This window comes from Notechis scutatus, chromosome Z (assembly GCF_049901735.1).
Source record: "Notechis scutatus isolate UNSWTSFEM ecotype Mainland chromosome Z, rNotScu1.2, whole genome shotgun sequence".
Taxonomy (NCBI): domain Eukaryota; kingdom Metazoa; phylum Chordata; class Lepidosauria; order Squamata; family Elapidae; genus Notechis; species Notechis scutatus.
This window is the reverse complement of record NC_142025.1, coordinates 130,391,225-130,401,636: the sequence shown is the minus strand read 5'-3', so window position 1 is coordinate 130,401,636 and position 10,412 is coordinate 130,391,225.

Here is a 10,412-nt window from a genome sequence, read left to right as displayed (position 1 = left end):
GATTAAGAAATCAAATACAATTCCCTATTCAAGACACTTATGGTATATTTTGATACTAAAATTAAGACAATTGCACAGATATTTTGAAATGCCCTATATATCTCCATAATAAAATGAAGTTAATATCTCTTCTAATCTTAATTCAGAAACATTCAATAAATTCAGACTGGTCACAACAGGGAATGATGCACTTCCTATTAAATGAGAATGCAGCGTCTCTTAGAAGAAACCCAGATCTAGACAATAACTATCAGAGCTGAAGATGATATAAGCATATGTAGTTACTGCTGTGTAATTTTTTGTTTTGGCATATCATTCTTTTAATTTTATTTTGGTCTACAACTGTAAATCTTTCACAAATATAAATAAATATAGGTTCCTATATACACATCACATGATAAGTGTTCAGCCTATTTGCTTGTACTTCTGAAATAAGGAAATGTATTGAAAATCATAATATTACTCTCATTTTAAACCTTGTAATCCCTTAATTCAGGATAAAGTCAGGGTGATTGGAAAAAGCTGAGCATTTACTAGGAAGATGCCTTCTTGATGCAACACAGAGTTCACAGCAGATTTTTTTTCCTTTGCACCCTAGGAGACAAACATCTGCCACTATCTAGGATTGCACTCTTAAACTTCTGAGTTCAAAGCAAGCTTCTTCACCACTAGGCGACAATGCTAATCTAGTGAAAATCATAATATTATGTACTATTAACACAGACTATTAGTGAAATGTAGTGACAACCATAACTATTCTTACCAATATTTTTGATTCCAATTCTAAGAATGATGGCATTCTTAGATTAAGAATATTAAATAGAAAATTTATTTTCAGAGCAACCTCTACAACTTTGGAAATGCCAAGTGAATAATATATTCATTCCATATCTGAAATATAGCAAAACTTGTGGTATCTGTGTATCTGAAATGCAGAATTTTCTAAATATTAAGGAACAATTTCTGAATATTCCATCATTAATTTTCAACAGGTGCAACCCATTTCTGCATGCAATGATCATTGTTTTTCAGGTTACAGTAAGGTCAAAATAGAAGGGAAACCATTTTGCTGCTACAATTGCCTCCAGTGTCCAGAATGGAAGATCTCAAATAAGGCAGATAAGAAATTTCATAAAAAGAAAATCCTAATACATTTTTCAGAAATCAAATCATATGTTTAACAAGTTGTTCATAATTTGAGATAGATAGGGACTACTATTTGAAAACAAAAAGCTTTTCAGGTACTGATGAAAAGATGATTAAAAAATTGTATGGATATCTATTAGAAATTAAACTAGAAGAACAAGTTAAAGACACTATGATTGCTTGTAACTGTTTTTAGTGCTATCTTTTCTGTAGCCATTTCTTGTATATTGGGGAAAACAACCATTGTTGTTCTTGCTTTCATGGCTACCAAGCCAGGCTCCAAATGAGGAAATGGGTAGGGAAAAGGCTAGCTTACACTATTGTCTTGTCTTGCTCCCTGGTACAAGTCACCATTTGTAGTGTGTGGCTAGCAATTTCTCCTCCATTCCCAGATTCAGACACATACTCTATATCTGAAGAAATTGTTCTGGAATGTAATGAAGGTTCATCCATCATGTTTTATACTGTCCTTGGTTTTATGGGGTTCTTTACTGTTATCAGTTTCATGGTGGCTTTCCTGGCTAGGAAGCTGCCTGATAGTTTCAATGAAGCCAAATTTATCACCTTCAGCATGTTGGTTTTTTGTAGTGTCTGGATATCCTTTGTTCCCAGCTATCTGAGCACTAAGGGGAAATATATGGTGGCAGTAGAGATATTTTCCATTTTGGCTTCTGCAGCTGGTTTACTGGGTTGTATCTTTGCCCCTAAATGCTACATTATTATTCTGAGGCCTGATTTGAACAGAAAGGAGCCAGCTGATAAAGAAACAAAATTGACTCCAGTGCCTTATAATTTCTCCAAATTGTGATAGAAACTTAATTTGTCTCATTAAGAGTCACTCAATAATCACTCACATAGGTCATAGATTTTTTTGGTAATAGGTAAACATTTAAAAGAGACTTGAATGGATTAGGGAAAAGCTTACATATTTGAGTATTTATAGGGATAGCTTTAAGGATTGTGTTTAATCAGAAATTGAATATATCAATTCAATGTAAGAATACAAAGAAATGCAACTAATAAACCAATTGTAAGCAACAGCAGGAAATGTCCAAAAAAGTGTGTTTATGTACATATATTTCTATATATCTCTCTGTGCATACATAAAATGTTTGTCTTTCTGGACATGTATACACACACACAGGCGTGGGATTCTACCGGTTCGGTCCGGTTCTATAGAACTGATTGTTATTGTTCCCGGTAGTTTGGAGAACCGGTATATCAGGCCTTTGGCTTGCCCTGCCCCTCTCTGCCTACTTCTCTGCTGCCTGCCCGTCAGTCCTTATCACACATGTGCAGGATTGCACACATGCACAACATTGCAGCCTGCTCTTGAGCACCCACCAGGCCAGCCATTGCTGCCTGCCTTCCACTGCGGCCCTGCCTTTACTCACCTCCCTGGGTGAGTGAGGCTCTGCAAGCCCTGATTGCCTTCCCCCACACTTGTCTTTTGCTCCCACTGCTGGTTGCCTTTCCTCCCCCACTTGCCTTTGCTGCTACCACTGGTTGCCTTCCCCTCCACTTGCCTTTTGGTGCTGCCGATCACCTTTCCCTCCCCCACTTGCCTTTTGCTGTCATCGGCAGTTGCGTTTCCCCCACCACTTGCCTTCCACTGAGGAACATGTGAAGAGGCTTGTATAATATCTGGCCAGATCAGTAGCTGCTTCTCTCACTTGCTGCTGCACAGCGGAAAGCTTCCAAATCCCCTCTCTCCCATTAGAAATGGCTCCCAGGAAAACAGAGAAGCAAGCCAGGTTGAATCTTGCTTCTCTCTGCTTGTCTGGGAGTTGTTTCTGATGGGGGAGGATTTGGAAGCTTTCTGCTGTTTCAAGAAACTTTTACTCTCCCAAAAACAGCAGCAGGTGATAGAATAGAAGCAGGCTGCTAACCTGGCTTGAGTTTCCAAGTGTTCCTTCCTGCTGCTGTTGATGGGATGCAAGAGTTTCCCAGTACAGTGAAAAGCTTCCAAATCCCCCCTCCCATTAGAAATGGTTCCTGAGCAAGCAGAGAAGCAAGCCAGGTTGAATCCTGCTTCTCTCTGCTTGCCTGGGAGCTGTTTCCAATTGGAGGATTTGGAAGCTTCTGCTGTGTTGGGAAACTTTTGCTCTCCCAAAAACAGCAGCAGGAAAGAACACATGGAGACGATCATGTCAGCAAGGCCCCACTTGATCGAGTCTATATCAGCTGATGGTGGATGTGGAGAGCAGAGCCTGGAAACCCCTATGCACCATGTGTGTAGCTGCATGGATGGTGGGGGCAGACACAGACTGGTCCCGGAAGCACCAATGCTGCTGGAATCGCCATTGCCACCTCACTGCTGTTGCATCCCCCAACCCCTGCAGGTATGGTGAATGTGAACCTCAGGACAGATGACCACCTCAACTGCTGCTCCCACTGACTGTTTTCCTTGCCAAGAGTGGAGGTGACAGAGAAAGAGAGAGCAGCCCACTTGATACAGGGAAAAGTCACGTGTCTCTCCATATTCCTCTCGCCCGAGTAGCATCTTTAAACTTAGCATGCTTCACAAATGAGGAGGAGGGACAAGGCTGCTCATGGATAAAGCAATATGGGGAGAGGAGATACAACTTTTCTCCACACTGAGCTGCTCTTGCCAGTGACTCCAGACTGTTTTGCCAAGCTAAGACTAGATCAGGGTCCCCAAACTTGCTGGCTGGAGAATTCTGGGAGTTGAAGTCCACAAGGCTTAAAGATGACAAGTTTGGGGACCTCTGGACTAGATTATCAAGGAAGAGAGGAACATGCAGCAGATGCCTAGCAAAATTTAGTAATACTGCATATTGGCTGTTTACATTGAAATTGGGTGCAAGATAGTGATGGTAGGTAAATTATTGGGCAGTTTAGTTTGGTATTTATTTCAGTAGGCTGATTTTAGAAAGCTAAACAGGATCAGACCTGGTAAGTATTTGGCTGGAAAGCCAACACAAAATAGGGTGGTGGGGAGGAATGGGGCTGGGAAGGAAAAAAGGTAGATAGGATAAGATAACTTTTATTGTCATTTTTTTACTGTAAGTACACTGGCACACATTAAAAGTGAAATATATGTACTATCCATACATATACATAACACACACATACAAATGTTACAAACACACACACATAAAATCATTGCCCATTTTGAATATATAGCGGAAAGGAAGAAAGAATATTGGATACATATACACAAATGTGTATGAAAAAAACTGCAAAGAAATAGGATTATAAAAAAGAGCTTCCAATCTAGCAGTTGTAGATGAGAAAGAGAAATGAGAAACAGAGAGAGAGAGAGAAAGAGAAAGAGAGATGAGAAAGAAAGAAAGAAAGAAAGAAAGAAAGAAAGAAAGAAAGAAAGAAAGAAAGAAAGAAAGAAAGAAAGAAAGAAAGAAAGAAAGTGGTATATGCCAACTTGCTTATCATCTGCTACTTTCAGTTCCCCTTTTTCTCTGTGTCCCAGACATTCATGATCCAAAATAGCTCTAAATTTTGATTGTCCAGCAAATATATGCTTTTTGCAGAAGTAGCAGATAGCAAACATATTGCTGTGCCTGCAAAGTCAGATCAGCAGATTGCAAGTATTTTGCCATGCTTCCAAAATCAGCTCCGGTGGCATTATTATAAATACTTAATTTAAGGCTTTCAATAAGCAGAAGCCTATACTAACTTTAAAGCCTAGTTGCTTTCTTCTCACACCTCAGAATTTCATCCCCAAATTTCTAATATATATCATATCATATTATATTATATTATGATGATGTATATATTTTAACACTTTGGACATCTAGAAAACACACTGATATAGAAATGTAATTTGTGATACAAAACAATAAAAATATTTAATAAACAATATTATATCTTCATTATGGATAGCATGCATACCATTTCAGTAAATTTTGCTGATGTGTAATTTTTTGTTATGCAGAAGAAAGTAACAGAACGGGAAATAAAATCAAAACTAGCCTTTCTTCCCTCTTAACTTCCAAAATCATTGAACTTTTCCACAATTTCACAACAAATGATAAAATATTTTTAAGTCTTTGTCACATATCCAAGCAATATTAATATAATTGGGATTCAATTTGCCAATCATACCTGGGATAATATGGTAATAGATACCACCAGGAGTTGGATCCAACCAGTTTAACTACTGGTTCAGTGATTTATGATTTGCTTCCCTGCATGCTGCACGCGTGTGTAAATCTTCGTCAGCTTGCTGCCTGGATAGCTGAGCAGCGCTGTGTGCAAGGAAGCAGCATTTGAAAAGCACCTTTTTCCTGCTCTTTCAACCGCATCTGTGCCTTGCAAGGCAGCTGAAGTTGAAAAACCAGGATATGAAGATCAGGTAAGAGCCCGGGCAGGCAGGTGGGCCAAAACAGCAGCAGACATAGAACCGGTTCTATTTCTGCTGCTCTTCAGAACTACCAGTTGTACAGAGCCAGATAGAACCAGTAGAATCCCACCCCTGGATACCACTGTTATCTACTTTTGAAATTTACAGTAAAACTCAGCCATTCATTGATATTTCCCTTGCTGCATATCAATTGTCGGTTGTATCCTAGGTATCAAACATACACTTTTGATGAGATTTGATGAAACATACATTTCTTTTTCAGAAATTCATAAATAAAGTTTAATGAATGTCTACAGTTCTGCTTCACAATATTTTCAAATTCTGTTATTTGGCTCCTATGTGCAAGATAGCTGGCCCACTCAATGTCTTATTTGAGTTCCGGTTTGCAGCGCTTCGGCGGCAGGCAGGAATCCGCAATCGTGCATGGTTTCTGCCTGCGCTCGCTGCTGGAGTGCCCCGAGCCAGCCGGCTTCAGGACTAAGCCACCCCATAGAGGTGGTGAAGACAGGGGAGACCTGGCAGGGTCGAGGGGAATCGCACCTCTCCTCCTCAGCTGGTTAAACTCCCTTTTCCGAAGGCAGTAAGAATGGCGGTCAGAAATGGCCGCCTCAAAGAAGCACTCAGCTGGAAAAGAAAGTGCAGGAGGAAGTTAAGAAGTGAAAGTTTTGGCTGACCAGGATAAGAAGCAACAACCAAGGTATCCTGGAATTTAAATTTTTAAAAAAGATACATCGTTCCCAAGGAAGATTCGGAAGCAGCGAATGAAAGTGAAAAGGGAAATATTTTTTTTTTCCACTCTCCTTCCTAACGTTGACTGCAAACAGAAATGAATGAGAAATTGGAAAAACCCACTTTGGCATCAATAGGTAATTAAACTGGATAATTAAATGTCAAGGGAATAATAAGAATTTCTGAACACTAAAAAACAAAACAAAACACTTTTTTCCTTGCTGTAAGTGGGAAGGGAGAGGAAAAGAATAAGAGTAGGATTCGGAAGGAGGAGACTGCCTAGAATTTAAAAGAATCTGTTTAAATCCTAACAAGACTTCTAAAAGATACATTTTAACTGGAATTTTGTAACTAAACAGTAACCCCAGGAAGAGAAAGTGAAAAAGAAGAAAGTGTCAAAAGAAACAGCTTGTGTGTATCTGTATTGCTTGGTGACTTTGGGACTTTTGGAAATTATATTTGAATGACTAAAAACACTTGGGTGGTTGTTTGAAAAAAAATTTCTTTTACAATGGCATCTCTTGTGGATGAACTGAAAACAGAATTTAAAAAATACAAAGAAGAGGAACAAGAAGGGAAGGACTCTCTTGGCTCTCTTTTTCAATTCTTAGAAATGGCGATCTGTACCTACGAGACACTACAAGAAAGAACTATGCAAGAGGATTGGGACAAAGAAGAAGCCATCTTTAACGAACAAGTAACTTTACTTGGGGAAGAAAGGGGAAAGGAGGGAAAGAAAATGGAGACTTTAAGATCTAAAAAAAACAACCAAAAAAGGGAAAAATAAGGTGAAAAGTAGATATAATGTTAGAAAGCAACAGAAAGGGGAATACAGAAGAGAGAAATGGAGGTGGAGAGACAAGGGGTAAAAGGGCAGAGAGAAGAAGCAAGGGAGTAAGGAAGGGAAGATAAACTTCAAATGTGTGGAGCAAGATGTAAAGAAACAGGACTTATTTAGAGATAATGGGTAAAAACTTAACTGAAAAGTGATTCTGCAAAGATACATAAGATTGTATTGTTATATTTGTATTAGAAATAATGTTAGAAAATTGGAAACAACATGTGATTAAAAGTGAGATAAAATATTCAGTGTAATTCAGTGAAACTTTTGTGAACAAAAGAAAGGAAATGAAATAAATGAGAGAATTGAATTAAGAAGGAATGGGAACATTTTAATGACACAATGTTTTAAAATACCAGTGAAGTGGGGGAAATAATTATGGAAAGTTTATAAGTGTTCCCATAGAAGTATGATACTTATTTGAAAAGTAATGTGTAAAATGTTTAAGATTTAAATGAATATTAATATTAATGATAGATTTGAATTGGTATGGATTGTTGTTTTAATTATATTATATATTTATAATTTTTTTCTCTTTTTAAAATATAGTGTGTAGTTTTAGAATGTACTAAGCAGAATCCAAATGGAAGTTATGTATTATACTAAGTGTTATAAATTTAGGGGAAAGAGATAAAGGCGTCATACTCCAATCAGTTATTACAGGAGAAATTTTGTTTAATGAGAAAAGATAATAGACAGCTGGAAACAGGACAGACAAAGAATATAAGTATAATGATTTGAACTGAGATGAGATAAATAAAATAAAACTAAGAAAGTTAAAAGAGGAAAGAAGCTGTATAGAAAATGTAGAATGGCAATAAGATATGGAATGGTATATAAAATGAGCATGAATTTGAATTTGTGTCTGTACGAAGAGATGTAACCCGGGATCAAGCTGCTTTCAAAAAAAGATGTTTTATGTTTTTATGTTTTATGTTTTGTTTGTTTGTGTTTGTTTTTGAAAATCAATAAAATTTGTTATAAAAAATAAAAATAAAATAATGTCTTATTTATTGAAACACCTGCCTTCCAGAATAAAGATCCCTCTAGAGATCATTCAGAACAAAGATCCTTCTAGAGATCCATTCAGGGTTGCTTTGTGACAATAAGTATGTGAAAACATGGGGGTATTATTTTGAGTAACTCATGTCCCTCCTGGTTAGCCAAGACTTCATGGTAGATAACATGTGATTAGGTTCAGATAGTGGGAAATGTAATATTTGAAGCATGGATGGTCCCACTGAGGCAAGAAACCAAGAATGAACCCAATCATATTTGATAATTTTTTCTCTGGATTCAATTTTCCTTTTTAGGAAAAGTTTGTGGTGTAACCATGCTGTAACCTCAGGAAATTCTAGAAGAAATAGATTACTTAGATTCTTTTCAGTGAGTTTTCCGACTTTGGCATGGAACTGAATTGATCATGTCTATTGATGATCTCTGGTGGGAGCAGGATAGAGGTGGTACATACATTTCAGCTTTCCTTGATGCCTTACAACTTTTAATACCAAGAATCATGGTATCTTTCTGGACTAGCTCAGGTGGTTAGGAGTAGAGGAGTCAATGATGCTATGGTTGTCACTGAAATCACAAATGACCAGAGTCAAACTATCTTACTTTCGATTAATTATGTAAAGAACCAACTCTCTGTAGAAGTGTTTAATGGTGGGAAAGGTGGAAGGAAAAATAAGAAGAGGCCAATCAATAGTAAGATGGATGGATACACATACAATGGTGATGAGTGCTCTCTTGGGAGAATGGGAAAGAATAGTTTTGAGATAGATTGTTATGGACAAGATCTATTGGTATGTTCACTAGGAGTCAAACATGATATTCAAGGCACATATAATTATTTTTATTTTTAAATAAAAATATTCATTCAATTTTTTTATCCCATAGTTTCACAAAAATAGCCACTGTTGATTTTTGGAAAACATGCCAAGTATTCTTCAGTTACATCATAGCAACACCTTTCCCAAGCATATAGAATAGAATAGAATAGAATAGAATAGAATAGAATAGAATAGAATAGAATAGAATAGAATAGAATAGAATAGAATAGAATAGAATTCTTTATTGGCCAAGTGTGATTGGACACCCAAGGAATTTGTCTTGGTGCAAATAGTATACATAAAAGATACTTTTATCAAGAGTCAAGAATCATAAGGTACAATATAATAATTATCTTCCTGCCATTATGAAAATTCCCATAATTATTTCAAATCCCTCTGGAGACATAAAGAACAGAACAAAACAATGAAATGAAACTGTTGGATATCAATGTTAACATCTTTTTTTTTCTATCTTGAAATGCAAGTGGAGAATCTAAACCTTTTTCAGTCTGATTCTCTATTTGCTACATTTAACCCCAAGGAACGTCTGTTCTCCAAAATGATTCTGTTCCTTCCAACTTTATTAATGTTGTTGCCTTGGATTACACATTATATTCCTCTCAGTAAATGCATTGTGGGAGACCCAGTCCTTATTAAGCACAAGAAATATTATTCAGAAGTTCTGGTTATTGGTGGAATTACTTCTCAAATTTCCATTTTTTCCAGCTCCATAACATTCATAAGGAATCCATCAGAAGAAAAAAATTATGATTTCATGTAATTATTACTTATTAATTTTTATTACAAAAAAAAAAGAAAAGAAATAAGAACTAACATAAAGAAAAGAGATAAAGAGAGACAAAGAACAAAGAAAAAGCAAAGGGGAAGAATAAAAAGAAATAGAAAGAAGAAGCTTCCAAATTTCCTTAGAGCAATTATAGGTACAAATATAAAGTTACCTCTTGATTCATGTTGTTATTTTTTAAAAGGAGTAAAAAGAGGGGAATACAGGATATTTATTCTGGCAAGATATCTTCTATAAAAAGTCCTTACATCTAAAAAACATCCAAGTTACCCAAGAGCTTGCTCTTCCTGAGACCATTGTCTGTGAACTGGACTGCCATTTGTCAGAAATGGTGTAGGGTCTCCCACTTGGGCAGGGGTTTGGACTAGATGAGCTAAAAGGTCCCTTCCAACTCTGATTATCTGTTATCTGTTAACTGTCCTTAAATATCACATTTCGATTCTTATTATGTTATGAGTCCCTGATTATGACATCGAACATATAAACAAGCTAAATTCACTACTAACATGGGCAACATCCTGCCCAAACACTTTTATCTTTCTTGGTGACTTCAATCTACCACACATTAACTGGACCCTAAACGAATGTAAAACTGAATCCATACATGCAACCTTCTACGATGCTGTAACAAACCTGGGACTGGAACAACTAGTAACCAACAATACTAGACTTAACAACTGCCTCGATCTCATCTTCTGCAATAGTTTGAATTCA